This window comes from Mustela lutreola, chromosome 9 (genome assembly GCF_030435805.1).
Source record: "Mustela lutreola isolate mMusLut2 chromosome 9, mMusLut2.pri, whole genome shotgun sequence".
In the NCBI taxonomy this organism is placed as follows: Eukaryota; Metazoa; Chordata; class Mammalia; order Carnivora; family Mustelidae; genus Mustela; species Mustela lutreola.
Genome location: NC_081298.1, coordinates 106,682,446 through 106,704,231, shown reverse-complemented (window position 1 = coordinate 106,704,231; position 21,786 = coordinate 106,682,446). Strand labels below are relative to the sequence as shown.

Here is a 21,786-nt window from a genome sequence, read left to right as displayed (position 1 = left end):
TTTTTTAAAAGGCAATCTACCAGATAGATTATCCCAAATATAATATTTCAGATAAATGAGAGTACTGATTATGGTGCCACCATTGCAAAGGGCAATTTGGTAACAGGTATCAAAAGCCTTAGAGTTACGACTCTTTTTTGACCCAGTAAATCCTCTTCTATCAATCTATCATGGAAAGGTTACTATGAGTGTGCAACAGAATTATAGCGACAAAAATTCGGGGCTCGATCTCATGACCCCGAGATGATGACCTGAGCCTAAGTCAAGAGTTGGAAGCATAACCAACTGAGGCACCCAGGTGCCTATAACTTTTTTAACATTTTTTAAAATATTTTATTTATTTATTTGACAGAGAGAGAACACAAGTAGGCAGAGAGGGAAGCAGAGAGAGAGGAGGAAGCATGTTCCCTGCTGAGCAGAGAGCCCAGTGTGGGGCTCGATCCCGGGACCCCGAGACCGTGACCTGAGCTGAAGGCAGAGGCTTAACCCACTGAGCCACCCAGGTGCCCCACCCATAACTTTTTTAAAACAGTAATTCCTTTCTTGTCACATTCTCCTCATATATATATATATATTTTTTTTTTTTTCCAAAATTGAAACTGCTTTATAGTTTTGTCTGGCTGTACATGTAACACAGAGATGCGAGTAATCCACACGCATGAACACGAAAGTAAAAGTCATCTATGACCTGCCGAATATCACAGGCTCATCATCTCGGGCTGCTCTGGGGCTTTCACTGTGAGTTCAGGGCCCTTCAAAAGGCATCTTAACCTTCAGAGGCGAGCTCATCCAGAGCATCTCCTGAAGCTGCAAAATCTCCAATGAGGTGAGCAAAACAATCATCAAATAACAAACGATAAACATAAATTTTAAATTTCCAAAATCTAGATGAGATGATCTACTTTGTTTATCTACTGTCAAAAGTTGTCTATGGGTCTGACCATACACGCACCCATGTTGCACACGTTTCTACTTGTTCCCAGAAGAGGGTAGCCTACATCCAGTCTCACCAGAAGTTTTAAGTGACCAGATGACCCATATGTTCACACATTGTTCATTAACGTTTGCTCTCACTTGCCAGCCACCACCGCTATTTCTCAAAGGCTTGTTAAGTGCTCATTAACATATGGTTTTACCTGCCTTCTCTCAGTTAAGCCCTTATGCACGTGTGCACTCTTGCCACTGTGCAAGCGGGATGCCAAGTCTAAGCATCACCAAGCAACCAGGCTATAAAGCAAATGTCAGGGATAGGACTCTTCTGAGTCCCGCCACCCAGGGATACCTAGTGAGATGTCCTGTGACCACACCTGAAGCCGTGGGGACAAAAGAAAGGGCAATTTAATCCTAGGTCCTGCAGAAGCTCAACTAGTCTTACCACCATATGAAGCCCCAGGGCTCATGATTGTTTCAAAATAGCCATGCTGTGGGCTCTTTCTTTACTCTGGTTGTAACAGAAGCAGCAGCAAACTGCAACCGAAATGAAAAATACGAAAAATTTTTTGTGACTGGTAAAATCTGATCCTTTAGAATTCAGATCTCTATGTTGGGAAAAGAACTTAGTCTCATTCAGCTTCCAAAATAATACTTGAAGACCCTCTAGGGCAGCCCTGCCACGGGCTCGTCCTCCCCACATTTAAATTAATGAATCTCACATTCTCTAATTCTACCAGGAAGTGTTTTTCTCAAAGGAAGTCCCTGAAAGCTTCCAAGAACCCCTCCTAAAGCAAGTCTACTCAATGGCTTACACGACTGCAGTTTTGAGTCACTAGTGTACCAAGATGAGCCTTTTGCTGCCACAAAATTCAAAAAGATATCCACGTGTGACCATTTCCATGGCCAGTTCTCAACTGTCACTCCATCCCTTTCTAGCCCACTTGAGGAAACCTACCAGATACAAGTAAGCAGATGACACTCTATTTTATAGGAATAGCCTTGAACCCGCTCCACTTATTTTAAGGAAGTGGGTTATTTCTAATTGCTACATTCACAGCCAGCAGTGACGAAGTAACATATCCATACAGAGAAGTTTAAGAAGGTATGACAGGGAATGCCTCTCTTCCTGGGTCATCTGCTTTCCCAGAATGTCTGTTGCTGCCCCCTGGCCCAGAACCAGCGCCACTTTTAATGGTATCATTACAATCAGCGGTTCCTGTTTCCTCTTCATTTACAAACCCACAGATATCACAGATTCTCAGAATATTTCATTGTTTGCAAGAAAGTCACTATTCTAGAACTGCTCCTTGTCTTGTTTTACTTTGTTTATTGGAAGGAGCAATTTGGCTTTCTAACTCCATCACCCTGCCCCCCAACTGGGGAGGTGTCGCTGGCTAACCAAAGGGGCAGGTGTGACCTGCCTTCATTCCCAAGACGCAGATGGACTCCTCTGACAACAAGGGGCAGAGCTAAGAAGACAACAGGTCTTGCTGCCTGGTGCTGCCTGCACAGCGCTCCCCCACAAGACCACACTTCCTTTCAGCCTTTCGGGGGTACAATAATATAACATACATGAGACTTTCTTTAAAAAACCACCTAAAAACGCAGGTGTCTGAGTCGGCTTGGCCTACAGAGTTATCAAAGCTTGGAGGAGCTGTCTTGGATGTTTTTTCCCAAAACTCCAGCCATCAGTATCCACACATTCAGGTATGTGGCTCCTATTCGTGATTGAATTGTGCCCGGTGTCCCTTCCTTGAGGACAGGGGCTGCAGCTGCTCTCCACGGTGTGTGTGTCTTTGGGGATGGCTGGCACACACATGCTGAGTCACCCAGCCTGATAGAGTCAGGTAATGGTGGTAAAGGGCAGGGATGGATGGGCTGGAGGTAAGCCCCTAGAAGGGAGAGGCCTTCTCGGGGATGCTCCCACCCCTCTGGTTATGGTCTGGTCTGCTGACCATGCAGACTTGGAGGAGGCAGGCAAGAGCGGGACACAGCACTTTTCTTCTCCCGCGTTGCTTCTGCATGAATTTCGTTGGTTTCCTCTCAGAGGTGTTTGGCCCCCAAGGAATCAACCAATAGGAGGCCAAGTTGGCTGAAGCCCAGGCTCCCAGGGCTGGGGTCTCTCTCAGAGACATCCTTAGGACATCCACCCGGCGCGGGGCTCTTCCCACTTGGGATGTGCTGGGTGACGCCCGCCCGAGGAGGGGTTCTCTGAGTCTGGTGTGATCACAGCAACCGCAAGTCAGCCACAAGCCTCTGTTTGTGCGTGCTTGGGGTTTGCTGTGACAGTTACAGACGCCGGGGCCCTGCTTCAAATGGGGTCAGGTTGAAATGCACAGAGAATCCCGGAATGTGGGACATTTTCCCGAGGGAGTCAAAGGGAATAGACCAAGGAAGGGCCTGAGAGGAGTTGATGTGGGTGATCCCTGCCTCCCAACAAGCTCTGTTGGGGAGTCAGGCAGAACTGCCATCACCCCAGGTCCCACCTGTACACCTGCCCTTTTATGTGGGGATGCTATGTAGGGCAGCCCCTCTCGGCTCCAGCAGTGCCCCCCCGCACCCCTGCTTCTCCCCACCCCACTGTTTGGGCCTGAAAGAGCAAGTTCATTTACAAACACAGACACAGTGTCATCCCGGCTCTGTCCCTGGACTCCTCCGCCTGCCCACAGCCACCTTAAGCTCTGTGGAAGGTCAACATCAATAGGACCCAAAGAAACTTCTCAGACCTTGGAAACCCAGGCTGCAGATTAATCCTCAGGAAATAAGATGCTCATGTTATCCACACTATTCAATATTATTATTTGTGTATTTCAGAAATACCGAAAGCAACCTAAATGATTGATAGTAAGAGGCAATTTTCATAAATTGTGGTTCGTTTACTTGGTAGATGATTATTCCAAGCTCAGAAATGGAGCTTATAAAGATTTCGTAAAAGACTCAGACTGTTTATGCAAATAATCAAGGAAATACAGGATGTAACATTGCATTTGCAGGAAGTCAGGTCAACACAAGGGTCGGGAAAGAAGCACAAGAAAGCACATTCGAGCATGCTCTGGAGAGACCAGAATCTTCTTGTCATCATCTGTGGGGGCCTCTGCTCCCCCCTTTGCTCTTGCCAACACCCACAGGTCTCTCTCTCCCTTCGCTGGGCCCCTTCTTCAGGCCCTTGCTAGGGAATTTGGGGGAGGGAGGGATGGAGTCAGACGTTTCTCTCTTCCTGTTTGCTCATTCGGTGACAAGCTCCCTCCTCATTCTCTTCCTTGCTCCAAGACCTTGGGCGATGGCTTCTTGCTCCCAGGCCTCAGTCTCCACTTCTGCAAATTGGAGATGACAATCGCCCTCCTGCCGTTCAGCAGACACTGTACACACAGCTCTATGGCAGCCGCGAACAAAGACATAGACCCGAGTGGTAGACGCGGGCATGGGCCGTGCCCATTCAGCTGCCAGCAGCCCTGAGAGAGGCTGCCCTGAGCGCGGTGTTGGAGGAACGGGGCTTCTCGGCGTCCCCGGCCCAGGAGGTCATGTGCATAAAGAGCGTGGCCGTCAGTGGCTAGCGTGAGGTATTGGCATGTTGGCTGCGTGCTCCCTTCCTCCTCTCAGGGTGTGCGGGATCCCTTCCAGCTCCCCACCACACCTAGGATACACTCCGACTGGCTCCCCAGTCACCACAGGCCCCTGTGCTCAGGCGCGCGCGCGCGCGCACACACACACACACACACACACACACACACACACACTATGGAAGGCCTCTCCCCTTCTTTCTCCCTGGACCCCCAGGGCTCCTCCTTGCAATTCCTCCCAGCTCATTCCCCCACTCATTCAGAAGACCCCATGGGGTTCCCAGTCCCCAGTCCTCACACTCTGCTGTTCCTTCCTCTCTGATTGCCCTGTTACCTCTGTCCCACCACGCTGTCAGCCTCGGAGAATACACGTGTCTCTTGAGCATTGCTTAACCACCCCCCAGCACAATACAAACTAAATAAATGAGCAAATAAACAGTACGTCTGAAATGAGAATGATTCAGGGCCTTGGTCCTTATCCTCAAAGAGCTTTAAAAAGTGGTTGTGCTTTGCCCTGAGCATCAGTCCCCCAGAAGGGAAGTGAGTTATTTTTAAGCCTTCCATTTGTAAAAGTAATAGATCTGCGGTGCTACCCATTACAAGAATTAAGACATTAGCAAAAAGAGCAAGGGAAAGGAATCTTGATGCATTTTCTTCTAACTTTTTTTAGATATTACTTACATAGTTGTAATCACATAGGATGTATGTTCTCATAAAGTCTCTTCTAAGCCATTTTTCTTGTTCCTATAAAGTTCTCATAATTATAATACTTCAAATCTTTAATGTTTAAAATTGCTAAGTGGATTATCATACTTTACTTAAGTAATCTGTTACTTCAAGGATTTCAATTGTTTCCAACATTTAACATCTCTGTTCATACCCTATTGTACTGAATCAAATATTGATATCTACTGGAGAAATGTTCCAGACTAGAATTACTGAGCACGTGGGTATAAACATTTTATAGCTTTAAAATTTTTTTCCAGACCACCAGCATGTCCTGGTTTCACCCCACGTTCACCCACAACATGTATCACCTTTTTTTTTTCCTGCCAGGCTATAGGTGGGAAATATTTTTTCAGCATTGTATGGTAACCTTGTGTTGGAAGATTACTACATTTTTTTTAAGACTTTCTTTTTTAGCATGGTTTTGGGTTCACAGCAATATTGAAAGGAAGGTACAGGGATTTCCCATACACCTCCTGCCCCCACACGTGCACAGCCCCCCATGATCAACATCCCCACCAGAGGCTACATTTGGTACAACTGATCAACTGCCACAGGCATACGGTTATCACTCGGAGTCCACGGTCTGTGTTCAGGTTCACTCCTGGTGTGCATGCTCTGGGTTTGGACAAATGTGTGATGACATGTCTCCAGCATTACAGCGTCCTGCAGAGTAGTTTGCTACCCTCAGAACCCCAGTGCTGTTCATCCCTTCCTGCTCCCTAGACCCTGGCAACCATTACCCTTGACCATCTCCATAGTTTCACCTTTTCTGAATGTTTCATAACTGGAATCAGGGAGTATGTGGCCTTTCCAGGTGGGCTGCTTTCACTTGGTAGTGTGCCTCTAGGGTTCCTGCATGCCTCTCCATGGCTTGATACATGCCCACACATACCAACAGTTATTGATCCGTTTGCCTACTGAAAGACATCTTGGTTGCCTCCAAGTTCTGGCAAAGCTTCTGTAAATATCTATGCAGGTGTTTGTGTAGACATGACTTTTCAACTTCTTAGGGTAAATACCAAGGCATGAGAATGTGTTTAGTTTTGTAGGACCCTGTTGAATTGTCTTCCAAAGTGGCCATGCCATCTTGCATTCCCACCAACAATGCTTGAGAGCTCCTCTGTCCCACACCCTCATCAGCATTTGGTGTTGTCAGTGTTGTGGACTTTGGACATTCTAGTTGGTGTGTAGTGGTGTCTTGTTTTAATATGCATATGTCCCTGATGACATAGGATGCAGAGTGTTGTTTCTTTTGCTTCCTTGCCATCTGGATATGTTGGTTGGTGAAGTGTTAGCTAAGATTTGGGCCCCTTTTACTGAGTCGTTTGTTTTCTTATTGTTGAATTTTAAGAGTGTTTTGTAACAGCCTTTTCTCAGTTATGCCTTTTGCAAATATTTTCTCCCAGACCGTGTCTTTGTCTAATCACTCTCTTGGTGTTGTTTTAGCTGAGCAGAGGTGTTTAATCGTAATGAAATCCAGCTTATCAATTCTTTCTTTCATGGGTCACACCTTAGAAGAATGTTGCATTTTAAAACTCTGTGTTTCCCAAGGGGAACATCTTTCCTTGTAGTGTGCAGACCTGCCTGCTGTGTGACAGAGCTGAAGTAGAGAGCTTATGCTGTAAACAGGGCAGGAACTCCAAACCCTAGACAGGGTACCTGGTTCATTTCCACCTGTGCTTGGCGGCAAATCAGGGCAGACTGCTCGGAAGCAGTAACCGAAGCCCAATTCAACACGGAGCCATGCAGGGGCACTCAAGGCTGCTGGGGAGAGGCTCCTCATCAAGGCCATGGCACACATACCGTCCAGAATCCACGAGGAGGGCCAAGGCTCCACCAGCCCTCCAAAGTGTGAGAGGAGCAGGGCTGGAAAACCCCAAAGGATAAAGAAGGCAGGACAGGATGGAGCTAGGGAACTAGGTGGTGGGAAGGCAAGAGAGCAGTGTGCAGCCCTGCCAGGAGGACCACCTTTCAGAGAGGACTGGGTGCTGTGGGGGCCTCCCCACACTGTGGCGGGGTTTTGCTAAAAGTGAAACTGTAATTTTCCAAGAGTTCTAAAGGGGTTTGCCCTGGGAGGGAAGATGTTCCACTTGAAGGTCCACACTGGCTTAAAAATAATCCCCCCACCTGCTTTCTGCGACGAAGGTCCTGCTACAATGGCCCCAACACGTCCAGTATCCCAGCCTGGGCCAGGGTGCGAGGGCCCCTTATGTCATAACTCAGGCATGCCTGACAGGACGAGCCTCCATCTGCTGCCTCAGCACAAGACAAGCAAGAATAATAATGCCGTCCCACGCTGAGGGCTCCCAGGCACCGGCACCGGGTCGTGAGAGGTGCGTTCCCTTTCTGGCTTACTTTCCTGACAGGCTAACAGGGTGAATGGTAGTAACTGACCCCTCTAACAGGTTAGGAAACTGAGGCCCAGAGAGGCTCAGCAGCACGATGGAAGTCACACAGCATTTACGAAGTCGCAGAACTAGGATTCAACCCCCAGGGCAGCCTGAATCCAACACCTTACCTACTCCCCAAGCTTGCTGGGCATCACAGAGCTGTTCCTCTAGACATTGAGGAACAGCGAGCCCATGCGTTTGGAGAAACACTTGGGGGAATAAGTGTGTAACCTGATAAAAAGTCTGAGTTTTTGGATTATTTGAGGGAAAAAAAAAAGGTAAGCCCTTTCAAATCAGGTAAACCCAGCTAGACAGAATGTTTCAGGGGAAGGGGTGAGGCTGGAGGGCGGAATCCAGAGTCCTGGGGACAAGACCGCCTGGTTCAATGCTTAGGGCAAAGCCTAGCATCCTGGGATCCTACCTGATCTCAGGCAAGTGACCCTGTCTACTGTTTTTCCCCGTGTTGCTGAGATATAATTGATATACAACATTCTATTAATTCCAAGGGTACGACATAATGATTTGGTATTTGTATATATCATGAAATGAGCAGCACAGTAACTCTAGTTAGCACACATCATCTCACATAATTATAAATTATTTTCTTGTGATAAGAACTTTCAAGATCTATTCTCTTAACAACTTTCAAACATACAACACGGTATTGTCAATTATAGCTGCCCTTGTGTACATTGTGTCCCTGGAACTTATTTATCTTACAACTGGAAGTTTGTGTCTTTTGATATATGGGTTTGTACCCTTGTGAATAAATAGAAAAAATACCACCAACCCATTTCACCACCTCATACAGTATTTGTCTTTCTACATTTGCCTTATTTCACTTAGCATAATGCCTTCAAGGTCGATCCACGTTGTCACAAATGGCAGGATTTCCTTCTTTTATTTTTTTAAAATTTTTTAAAAGATTTTATTTATTTATTTGACAGACAGAGATCACAAGTAGGCAGAGAGGCAGAGGCAGGCAGAGAGAGAGGAGGAAGCAGGCTCCCTGCTGAGCAAAGAGCCCGATGCGGGCTCAATCCAAGGACCCTGAGATCATGACTCGAGCCGAAGGCAGCGGCTTTAACCCACTGAGCCACCCAGGTACCCCAGGATTTCCTTCTTTTAAATGGCTAAATATTTCACTGTGATATATATATATGTAGATATGTCTATATCTATGTCTGTATCTAATCTATATCTATATCTATAGATATATCTCCATTCACCCATTGACACTTAGATTGTTTCCATATCTTGGCTATTTTAAACAATGCTGCATTGAATGTGGGAATGTCGATACCATTTCAAGATAGTGATTTAATTTTCTTTGGTGTATATATACATACATGTGTGTGTGTGTGTGTGTGTATACAGAAGCATATGCTAAATATAAATATTATACCAAATATATACATATATATATATATATATATACACCCAGAAGTGGAGTTGCTGGGTCATATGGTAGTTCTATTTTTAATTTTTTGAGGAATCATTATATTGTTATCCATACTGGCTTCACCAATTTATATTCCCACCAACAGTACACAAAGGTTCCCCTTCCCCACATCTTCAGTAGCATTTTTATCTTTGTCTTTCTGATCAGCACCATTCTAACAAGTGCTAGGTGATATTTCATTTTTGATCTGCGTTTCCCTAAGGATTAGTGATGTTGAGCGCCTTTTCATGTAACTATTGGCCACCCAAATGTCTTCTTCGGGAAAATGTCTATTCTATTCTCTGCCCATTTTTAAACAGGATTGTTTGTTTTTTCACTATTGAGTTGTATGAGTTCTTTATATTTTTTGGATTCTAGCCCCTTCTCAGATAGATGGTTTGCCTGGCTGATTTCAAATCGCCTAAAGTTTACCCTCACTCAAGGCCAGAGAAGTCTGTTTCATTAACCTTGGAAATTCTAGTACTTTATTTTATTTATTTTTTATTTTCTGGAAATTCTAGTACTTTAAACAGAGCCTCGAACATAGCAGATGTTCATTACATGATTAGTCTATTAACCTTCTAAAGAGGACAGAATTTTCAAGTACTTTGTTTTAAATTATTAAATACTTCGAATATAAAGAAAAGCACTGAAAGTCCTATAGTCGATGCCCAGGATACAGTTTAGCCTTGTCAGATTTACACAGTTTAACATTTCGCCAAATTTTCAGTTTTTTATCTCAAGATGTAAAATGTTAATACTTTACCCCCTTCCGCCCTCCATTACCGCTCGTCACCGAAGGAATCCTCACCCCAAGTTTGTGGACTCACCTGACCCCACTCAGGCTTTTGTATTTTTATGCTCACAATACCTTTCTTCTATAGTATCTATTTATAAACAATAATGAGAAGAAATAATGCAGACCATTATTTGGCATGTGATTTTATGTTTTATAAATGATGCCATATTGTACGTACACTTTGAAAATTCGCTTCTTTTCGTAGAACGGCGCGTTTTGAGATATATCTGTGCTGATGTCTGTGGACCCAGTTCACTCACTTTGTTATTTAACTTATCACGATTTATTTGTCCATTCCTTTATTATTCGATATTTAAATTAATTCCAATTTTTTTTATTATAAATTTCCAGTTTCTGTTCTTTGTTATTTTTGTGAACATTCTTATACTTCACAGTTTCTCTGAGGAATGAACCTGAAAGCACAGGTGTTGGGATTGGAGAGGGAGGGTGGATTGGGGGAAAATCGTGAGAAGCTTCAATTTTGCTAGGTTTTGCCGAATCAACTCCAAAGTGGAAGCACCAATTCACATTCCCATCAACACTGCCTATGAGCTCTTGGGTCCTCTCCTCATACTGGATATGAATAGTCTTGTTAATTTTTGCTAATCTGGGTATAAAGTGATATTGGTTGTTTTAATTTGCATTTTCCTTATCCACTTAAGGTTTAGTATCTTTTTATATGGATACCGGTTGGCTCATGTACTTAGTTCTTCTTTTTTTTTTTTTTTTAAAGATTTTATTTATTTAACAGACAGAGATCACAAGTAGGCAGAGAGGCAGGCAAAGAGAGAGGAGGAAGCAGGCTCCCTGGGACCACGACCTGAGCGGAAGGCAGAGGCTTTAACCCACTGAGCCACCCAGGCACCCCGTACTTAGTTCATTTTTAATTGAGCCACACGTCTTTCTCTTTTCAATTTGTAATCATCTTATATATAATGGATCATGATCTTCTGTTGCTTCTATGCATTGCAATTATCTTTCCTTAATCTGAGATCTGTCCTTGAACTTTGTACTTACTAGTTTTTGTCCTACATTCTTTTTTAAAATTTTAATGTGATATATCATCAGACCTTTATGGGTTTTGTTTTTATGTCTGGATCAGCAAATCTTGCCCTTATCCTATGTCATTAAAAAATATTGTTCTTCAAAAATTTTAAAGCACTTATTTTCACATTTCGCCTCTCTCCATCAGGGATATACTTTTGCGAATGATTGGAGATAGAGGTCAAATTTTATATTTTTCCCAAGGAAAGCCAATAGTCACAGCAACATGACTACCGATGGGTACAACCAACTCGAACATTCTCATATATATTTTTTCTGGGTCCTCTACTCTCTTCTATCACTTTATTACTATTAAAATTACTATAGTTTATAAATCCTGATATTTGGAAAAGCAAGTTCTCCCCTTACCCATCAATGAAATTACCTTAACTTTTTTTGCCCCTTTAGACTTCCACTAGATGTTTATAATCAGTCTGTTAATATCTAGTAGACCTTCAGAGTACACAGACTCTGCATATTAGCGGGGAACACTGATATCTTGAAGCTGTGTCTTCATATCTAATATGGTTTATCTCTGAGAGGAAGTTTTTGTCAGAACAAGTTCATTGATGTCAGGGACAGACTCGCTTGTCTTCCAACCTGAGATAACAAGACCAACCCACCTCACAACTCAGGTGGGAGAAATTTTAAAAGCATGATGAAGTGTTGGGACAACCTGGGTGGCTCAGTTGGCTAAGCGTCTGTCTTTGGCTCGGGTCATGATCCTCGAGTCCTGGGATCAAGTCCCACATCGGGCTCCTTGCTCCTTGGGAAGCCTGCTTCTCCCTCTACCCCTCCTCCACGTATGCTCTCTTTCTCTCTCTCTCTCTTTCTGTCAAATAAATAAGACTTTAAAAAAAATTTTTTTTTTTAAAAAGGATGAGGATGTCTCTTGCACATACACACCCTTGCACCTTCAATCCCAAACGTCAGGGAACTAAACTGCAAGTCACACGCTACTGAAATTCACCTTGACTAACTATGGGATGAAACCCACAATGACGCCTCCTTTCCCAAAGGAGATGAACTTGCTTATTTTGGCAGCATAATTACAATAAGTGATTCAGTGTGTGTGATTTCCTCCTTTTGAGGAGAATTCAGAAGAAACAGAAACTGCCTCTTCTGGCTTCAGGCTCCTAAATTAGTTGAGGGTGGATCCTCTTAGGTGCCCTAGGCTTGTGGAGTGCTACAGTCCTGGCTCCTTCTCTGTAAGTTGACACAACATGGAACTGGTCAACTGAGTCACAGAGTAAATCATCCATTGTTCTTAGCAAGTAACTCACAGCCTGTTGCCAATTCAGGGCATGTACTGGGCCCTCCTATCCTGTGCAGGGCCCCAAAGAGAAGGCATTTCAGTAATCCCCGCCTCATGATGCCCACCTGCAAAGTACAGCCACACTGTGACCTCACCACAGCTGCTTGGCCCCAGGGTCCCTGAGGATCAGCAGCAAGATATGCAGGTCAATGTGAGTGGATCTTTCCCATTTTTACCAGAATCCCTCCCCCTCCCCTCAGTGTGTTCCAGCTCCTCGCCCCCATCCCAAGTCCTAGCTCTGACTCTAGGTGAGTCAGACTCTAGGTAAGAGACTCTAGCTCTGCCCTGGTGAGCGGTGTCCCCTGTCCCTGTGACCTACAGAGTGTCCACCTTTAGTAAATTTGCCCCAAGTCCAAGAGGCTGGGGGAAAAGGCAGCGCTGGAACTGGAAAGTGCTCAGAGACATGGCTGTTCTGGCATCTCTGGCCCAGGGATCACTGTGGATCACCAAAGGTATGGTTCACTCACTTCAGTGTTATTCAGGCACATGCTGGAAAAACATTGAGAAATAGTTACTGGATGCCACGGGGCAACAAATAAAAACAGTTACATATGTGATAGATATTAATCCAACCACATCCGTAATCACTTTCAGTGGGAATGGTCTAAATATACCAACTAAAAGACAGATTGTCAGTATATGAAAAACAAGATGCAAGCATATACTGTCTACAAGAAGCCTAAAGGTAAAGTCCAGATAGGTTGCAAAACCATGGGAAAAGCTGTATCATGCTAATACTTACCAAAAGAAAGCTGTTTCTTTTAGAGTTATATTAACTTCAGATAGGGCAGACTTCAGAATAAGAAAAAGTCTCAGGATTAAAAAGGGGCATTACATAATGTCGAAGACTTAAAAATCTAACATGTATGCACCTAACAACAGATTGTCAAAATCTGTGAGATAAAAACTGATCTGACGGCAAAAAGACAAATCCACCATTGTTGGATATTTCGAATCTTTGATAAGCAATTGATAGGTCCAGCAGGGGGAAAATCAGTAATGAGTTAATCAACATGAACAGTACTATTAACAAACTTGATTTAGCTGACATTTATAGAATACCCTATCAAACAATAGCAGAATACAAAATGTTCCCAAGTTCACACAGAATATTTCCCAAAACAGACCACATTCTGAGCCATAATGCACATTTAACAAATTTAAAAGAATAGAAATAATACAAAGCATGGTCTCAGACTATAATGAAATTAAGCTACAAATCAGTAACAGAAAGATATCTGGAAAATCCCTAAATATTTGTGAATATTTGGAAATTAAACAACAAACACGTGAGTCAAAGAATAAATCTCAAAAGAAATTTAAAACTAATTTTGAATGAAATGAAAATGAAAATACAGCTTATCAAAATGTGTGGGATGGAGCAAAAGCTGTGCTTTGAGGGAAATCTACAGCATTAAATACGGGTCTTAAAAAGGAAGGAAGATCTAAAATCAATAATTTAAGCTTCCACCTTAAGAAATGAAAGAAGAGCAATTTAAGCCTAAAACAAGCAGAAGAAAAGAAAAATGAGAGCAGAAATCAATAAAATGGAAAACAGGGAAACAATAGAGAAAATCAATAAAGTTAAAAGCTGGTCTTTAGGAAAGATCAATAAAATTGATAAATCGCTAGCCAGGCTTATCAAGAAAGAAAGGGAGAAGACACTGATTACTAATACCTGAAATGAAAGAAGGGTTATCTCTACTGATCACGTGGACCATAAAAGATACTGAAAGTATATTATAAATGGATGGGGCCACTTGCGTATGACAGACTGGACCATCCCTCATCTTCTTAATAATCCCGGAAAAAAGCAATGAGCCCAGCTTCCTATATCTTACTTCCCCTCTATCTCCACCAAACTTTCGTTACCTTAAGGACAATGAAAGAAGAATCTATCAATTCCAGAAAAATCATGTAATCTCACTGGGCATCACTTTCCCCCATATTTCAGCCCAATTACCCTAAGATCTCACCAATCTAAAAAATGCTTTTTAAGCAGCACACACACACACACACACAAACACACACACACACACCTCAGTTGTATAAGCCTGAGGCTCCACAGTACCTCTACCTGGTTTGTGTGCCACACTGAAAGTTCTGCTTAGGACCACAGGCAGCAGAGAGGGAGAATTTGTGGTATCTGGTTTGATGGGCTGGATTTTTTTTTTTTTTTTTTTTTTTGTCAATAAGGTGTTTTGCCGTAGCATAAACATAAGCATAATTCCTAGAATGTAAGACTTGAAAGAGATTAACCTCTTCACGTTACAAGTCAGAAAACAGAAGTACAAAAGGACAAGCACAAACAACCCACATACAACAAAGACAATAATCATCGTAGTTGCAGGCAGAAAAGCAACCTCAAAAAAAGCAAATTTTTTCACAGTATCCTGCTTCTTTTTTTTTTTTAAGATATTTATTTATTTATTTCACAGAGATAACAAGTAGGCAGAGAGGCAGGCGGGGCAGGGATGGCGGGGGGCGGGGGGCATTGGGAAGCAGGCTCCCTGCTGATGTGGGGCTCCATCCCAGGACCCTGAGATCATGACCTGAGCCAAGGGCAGAAGTTTAACCCACTGAGCCACCCAGGCACCCCTGCAGTATCCCATTTCTTATCTTAAAAATAAAACTGTCCTGCTTTTGGCTTTGTTAATTTGACACCTGCTGTGGAGTTCAGTGAAGTTCAGTGAAGCAAGCACTCCCATGTGGCAGCCAACCATGAGTGTTTGTCAAGTCCTTTAGAGGCCAATTTGACTTTTGATGCCATTTCCCTCCAAAATTCAGACCAAGAAAATAATTTCTTCTTTTATTTTTTTTTTTTGAAGACTTTATTCATTTGAGAGAGAGAGAGGAAAAAAAAAAAAGCGGTGGGGAGGGACAGAGGGAGAGAGAGAGAGAATCTCAAGCAGACTCCACACTGAGCAGGAAGCCTGACTCAGGGCTCAATCCCAGGGCCAGGAGATCATGACTGAGGTGAAGGCAGACGCTCCACCAACTGAGCCACCCAGCACCGCAGGAAAATAATTGTTTGTTAAAGATTTTTTTTTTAAATTTTAAAAATTTTATTTGACAGAGATCACAAGTAGGCAAGGAGAGAAAGGGAAGCAGGCTCCCTGCTGAGCAGAAAGCCCAATGCAGGGCTTGATCCCAGGACCCTGGGATCATGACCTGAGCCAAAGGCAGAGGCTTCAACCCACTGAGCCATTCAGATGCCCCCCTCCCCAAGGAAAATAATTTAAAAGCCAAAAAAGATACATATGCCAATTTGTCTGTTTGCCATTGTAAGAGCCATGTGCTTTTCACACTATACAGCATCACTTTAAAATATGGAAATAAAATGATTAAAAGATATAAACATCCAGTTATCAGATAAATAAGTTCTGGGTAATGTAATATACTGCATGGTGACCATAATCAACAATACTGTTGTACGTTTGAAAGTTGCTAAGAGTAAATCTTAAATGTTCTCAACTTGCACAGAAGAAAATGTAACTATGTGAAGTGATGGCTGTGTTAACTCTTCTTATTGTGATAACCATTTCAAAATACACATATCAAATCATCATATTGGACACCTTAAACTTATACAATGTTACATGTCAATTATATCTCAATAAAGCTGGAAAACATTTTAATAAATAAGTAAAATATATAAAGCACAAACTATTAGGACTATAAAAAGGAAATATTAAATCCACATAGTTTGACAACTTATAGTTCTTTCAGAAAGTAGCAGATCAAATAGATAAAAATAAAGGACATAGTAGTTATGGATAACATTTGATGAAGCTTCACCTAATGTATAAGAATTTTGTACCCAATCATTCATTCAACACCATGCTTAAAGTAATTTACAAAATCAATCACCAATCAAAAGCTCAAAAAATTCCAGGAAACTTACATAGGGGCCACATTCTCAGACCACTTAAAATTAAAAATAAATAGGGGCGCCTGGGTGGCTCAGTGGGTTAAGCCACTGCCTTCGGCTCGGGTCATGATCTCAGAGTCCTGGGATCGAGTCCCGCATCGGGCTCTCTGCTCAGCAGAGAGCCTGCTTCCCTCTCTCTCTCTCAGCCTGCCTCTCCATCTACTTGTGATTTCTCTCTGTCAAATAAATAAATAAAATCTTTTTTAAAAAAAATTAAAAATAAATAAATAAAAATAAATTTAAAAATAAAATTTAAAATGAATCTATCCACTTAAAAATTGTTAACCCTTTTTAAGAACTCTCAGGGTAATTAAGAAATAAAAATTGAGATTACATACTATTTAGAAAAAAGAAAGAATTAAAAAAAGAAATTACGGGCACCTGGGTGGCTCAGTGGGTTAAGCTGCTGCCTTCAGCTCAGGTCATGATCTCAGGGTCCTGGGATCGAGTCCCGCATTGGGCTCTCTGCTCAGCAGGGAGCCTGCTTCCTCCTCCTCTCTCTCTCTCTCTCTCTCTCTGCCTGCCTCTATGCCTACTTGTGATCTCTCTCTGTCAAATGAATAAATAAAATCTTTAAAAAAAAAAAAAGAAATTACATGCTATTTAGAAATCACTGTATCATAATGAACAAAATAGACACACCCTAAATGTCCAACTAATTGGGGACTAATTGGGCAAAATATGAGCAGACTTTTATGCCGGTATCAGGTGAGATTCATGACAATCATGTTATAAAAGAAATGTGTATGGCATAAGATTTTTAAAAGCAGGCTAGAAATCTGAATAGAAAATATGATGAAAATGATGGGGGGAAAATTTAAAAGACACATCAGTACAGGCTTAGAACACAAAAAGACAAAAAATAATACCAAAAGAAGAAGAAGAAGAAGAAGAGGAGGAGGAGGAGGAGGAGCAACTATTGAGAGTGATTATAGTTCCATATTGGCACGATGGGTGATTATTTTTCCTTCCCTTTTCTATTTTCTATTTTGCAAAATATTTGTAGCCTGGAAAAGAAGGCAAAACTTTTTAGGTTAAATATTGATTGTATACATCTGTGGTAAAGAGAGATTTAGGGATCTGCCAATCCACAAATTTCGTGCAGCAGGACACGCCCCCCCCCCCCAGCCCACCACAGACACACTGCAGCCCCTGTCCCCCGGGTCTAATCAGCTCTGGATCCACGCGAATAACAAAAAACGAGGATTCCTGTCACCAGAAGTAACAGACTGGGCCTAGTGACGTGTTAGTGGCTGACAGCATGACGCATTTTGACCATGGGGCTGGGCTCCAAGCACCGCCTTCCAAGTTAGCTAAAACCGAACGCGGAATGAAATCAATGGAAAGGCCAAAGGAACCTCCCACCTTAGTGCTCCGAGGTTTCTCCCACTCCCACACCCGCCCGAGCCCGGTGGTGCCAGCCTGCACCTGCCGCGGAGTCCCATCTCCGCACAGCGACCTCTGCGTCCCGCACGGGAGGCCGGGGACCGGATGCTCCATCTGCCCCAGGACTCCCCGAGCACCCCCCCTCCCCCCCGCCAACACACCTCCCCGCTCCACAGACCCCATCCGCTTCCTGCCCTATGCTGCCCTCTTCCTACTCTTCCCCCCACCCACCGGTCCAGACCTCCTCTCGGGGCTGCATGTCCCAAGGAGAGAGCGAGAGGATCCCCGCCCGCGGCTTCTCCGCGCCTCGGCCATGCCGTCCCCTCCGGGGGACCCCCGGGCCGCGACCAGACCACCATCACCCGGCTGGGCCTCCTGGCTCCTGGAAGGGCCCAGGATCTCCGGTCCGGCCCACCAGGATCTTCAGTCGGTCCCTTTTCAGGATGGAGAATGGGGAGAAATCCTAGCCTGGCCCAAAGAAGAGGGGTTCTCAAATTGGTGATTCCTACCCTCCTTTGAAACGTTGACATTCTAGCTATTTCTAGGGACGAGGCATTGCACAGATGGCTTAAGACTAAAGGTGGCAAGCACTGGGGGCGATTAACAGTCTACCCAGGTATCTCCCCGCCCAACAAAAGGCCAGAAATGCCATCTTTTTTTTTTATTTATTTAAAGATTTTATTTATTTATTTGACAGACAGAGATGACAAGTAGGCAGAGAGGCAGGCAGAGAGAGAGGAGGAAGCAGATTCCCTGCTGAGCAGAGAGCCCGATGTGGGGCTCGATCCCAAGACCCTGAGATCATGACCTGAGCTGAAGGCAGAGGCTTTAACCCACTGAGCCACCCAGGTGCCCCCAGAAATTCCATCTTTAACTAGTCGTTTGGTCCGCTGTAAAAAGGCAGATCCCGCCCTCCACCCCACCCCACCCCCTCCCCTGTAGTAATCCGGGTCACCAAAGAAAAGTGGGGCTGGAAGGAGCCTGTAAGAGGACTTGGGAGTCGGGGTGGCGATCTTGAGAAAGGCAGGGGCGGGAGCTACAGCCGCGGGATTACTGGGGCTGGGTGGCGAGGTTCAAAGGGCCCGGGCACCGCGTGGCTGGGCAGGAACTTGGCACCTGCTTCAGTTTTGCTAGTGGTCCAGCGCCGACTGATTTCGGATTACCCCCCTCCCCTCACCCCTCCCCCCACCCCCACCCCCAGCCCCAGCCCCACCCCAACCCCCCCAACCGGGTGGAAACTAGAGCAACATCGCCCCCTGCTGGACCCAGTGACCTTGAGCTTTCATTCAAGGTGGGCAACCGGTGGGCCTAGTGGGGAGTGAGCCGCAGGTTAATCCCCGCTCAGGGAGGGCCTCCCTGAGGGACTTGTAGTAAAATGCGCACCCTTCTGGAACTTCTGTAACATAAATGCTTTCGACTAGGTCTTTTCTGAGTTCATCTCCAACTCTACCTTCTAGATCCTTCCTCTCTGCTTCCCCTGCCGGAGGCTCTGAGCGCGCTCCCCACCCCCACCTTGTGGTCCTGTCCACCCCACTATGGCAACCCAGTTTCAGCTTCTGTGCTGCGCTGAGCTCTGTGCTCTACAGGGGCAGGGGCATGAGGCCAGGACCCGACCATTATTTTTTTTTCTTTTAATTAATTAACATATAATATATTCAATTAATTAACATATATTATTAGTTTCAGAAGTAGAATTTAGTGATTCATCAGTTGTATAGAACACCCAGTGCTCATTACATCATGTGCCTTCCTTAATGCCCACCACCCAGTTACCCCACTCCTCCACCCACCTCCCTTCCAAGAACCCTCAGTTTGCTTCCTGGGGTTCAGCATCTCTTACTTAACAGTTTGCCTCCCTCTTGATTTTCATCTTATTTTATTTTTCCCTTCCTTCTCTTATGCTCATCTGTTTTGTTTCTTAAATTCCACATATGAGTGAAATCATATGGTACTTGTCTTTCTCTAACTGACTTATTTTGCTTAGCATAATACCCCCTAGTTCCAGCCACATCATTGCAAATGGCAAGATTCCCTTTGTTTTTTGATGGCCAAATAATGTTCCATTGTGTATATATATGTGTATATACCACATCTTCTTTATCCATTCATCTGTCAATGGACATCTGGGCACTTTCCATAGTTCGGTTATTGTGAACATTGCTTCTATAAACATTGGAGTGCAGGGGCCCCTTCGGATCACTACATCTGTATCTTTGGGGTAAAAACCCAGTGGAGCAATTCGTGGGTCACGGGGTAGCTCTATTTTCAACTTTTTGAGGAACCTCCATGTTGTTTTTCAGAGTGGCTGTACCAGCTTGCATTCCCACCAACAGTGTATGAGGGTTCCCCTTTCTCCACATCTTGAAAGCATCTGTCATTTCCCGACTTGTTAATTTTAGCCATTCTGACTGGCGTGAGGTGGTATCTCATTGTGGTTTTGATTTGTATTTCCCTGATGATAAGTGATGTTCAGCACTTTTCTTATGTGTCTATTGGCCATTTGGATGTCTTTGGAGAAATGTCTGCTCCTGTCGTCTGCCCATTTCTGGACTGGATTATTTGGGTTTTTTGGGTGTTGAGTTGGTAAGTTCCTTATAGATCTTGGATACTAACCCTTTATCTGATAAGACATTTACGAATATCTTCTCCCATTGTGTCGGCTGTCTGTTGGTTTTGTCGACTGTTTCCTTTGCTGTGCAAAAACATTTTATCTTGATGAAGTCCCAATAGTTCATTTTCACTTTTGTGTCCCTTGTCTTTGGAGACGCGTCTAGCAAGAAGTTGCTGTGGCTGAGGTCACAGATGTTGCTGCCTGTGTTCTCCTCCAGGATTTTGATGGATTCCTGTCTCACACTGAGAGGTCTTTCATCCATTTTGAGTTTATTTTTGTGTGTGGTCTAAGAAAATGAGACCCTGACCTTCTAAAGGGCCCACTGTTTCTTGGGGTAAGAGTGGCAAGTGTGCTGGCTACCCTGTTAAGGGGCTTGCTATGCACAGAAAAATGAATTCTGTGGGAGATGGTGGGAAGGCTTCAGGCTCTGGATCAACCAGGATGGATATTTTAGACTTCTGCCCGGGTTAACCCAGAAATGGTGCTGAATGAGCAACTGAGAAGGGAGTAGGGGTGGGTGGGGGGAGTGGACGATTTGTTGTCCTCACAATGACCCCACCACCTCTCCATCAACTCTGTCTCCAGGGACCTGGCTGTTGCGGGTTCCCCAAACACACTTCTAGCCACGGTTCCTTTGCAACAATTTGTGCCTTCAGCCTGGCTCCCCAGCTCTGCACCTGGCCTCCTTTAAGCTGGGTTCAGGCACAGCAGCAGTGCAGGTCTCCCTGGTCGCCCACCCTCCCCCAGCCTCCCTCCGCCCCCTGCTAAAGGTGGCGACTTGGGCTAAGCTCCTGTCCTCGCTGCACCCACCACATCCTGGCACCCCCCCCCCCCTCATCAGGAGTCACGTGTTTCCTTGCCTGTCCCCACTGCTGGTGTGTCTCTCAGCATGGGGACCCTCAGAACTGGAAGAGGTCCCCTGAAGCAGGACACCAACTGCACACCCCACCCACACCCCAGCTCCATGTAGCTCCTCTCCACCGCCATGGACACATTCACATTGTCCCCAGTCCAAGGGAGAAGCTGAGGCCGGGGCGGGGGGTGGGGTGCGGGGAGTCCTCTTTCCAGGTTCTGCCTCTGGGCACCTGTAGGAACATTCCTGATGGACAGCTCAGCTGGTGTCTGAGGTGTAGAGAGGCAGCTCATTTCTTTCATTCCTGCTGAGCTGAGAAGGAGCAAACCACCCTGGAAAGCCCTCTAACCCCTTCATCCCGCCCCCACCGAAACAGAGGGAGGAGGAGCTGGAGGGCTGGAGGAGGAGGGAGGGCAAAGCCTTGGGTTTCTCCGTCTTTTCTTCCCTTCCCAAGCTTCGCCTTTTCTGCCTTCACTACTCCGGCCCCCCTCCTCCCGGAAGAGAACACTCTTCTAACTGGGTCAGTGGGCTGCAGGGCGAGCTGGAGCCCTTTCCGCCGGCGCTCGGGCGTTGGTGGCGAGCTGTGGAAACAACCGCCCTCTTCTCTCGCACTGTTTCCATTGCTGCGTCCTCCAGCTTCCACGGCTCACCCCACAGGCACGTGAAGAGAACCGCTAAGATCCCCTCAGACACTTGCACGGTGGGGGGCTTCCCACCGGCAAGGTCACAGTTTATAGAACGTGGGAGTGAAAGCTTTCCGGTTGAGTTGAGGTTACTTCATGGATCCTCCACCA

General features: G+C 44.9%; 1 protein-coding gene across 1 annotated transcript in view; it reads left to right on the top strand.

The window, feature by feature from the left end:
* Positions 1-2,507: 2,507 nt before the first annotated feature.
* CD8A (CD8 subunit alpha) overlaps positions 2,508-21,786 on the top strand; it is a 34,126-nt gene continuing 14,847 nt past the window's right edge. Inside the window, exon 1 of the mRNA XM_059188318.1 lies at positions 2,508-2,640. The gene's annotated coding sequence lies outside the window, so the exon portion shown is untranslated. The remainder of the gene's footprint in view (positions 2,641-21,786) is intronic.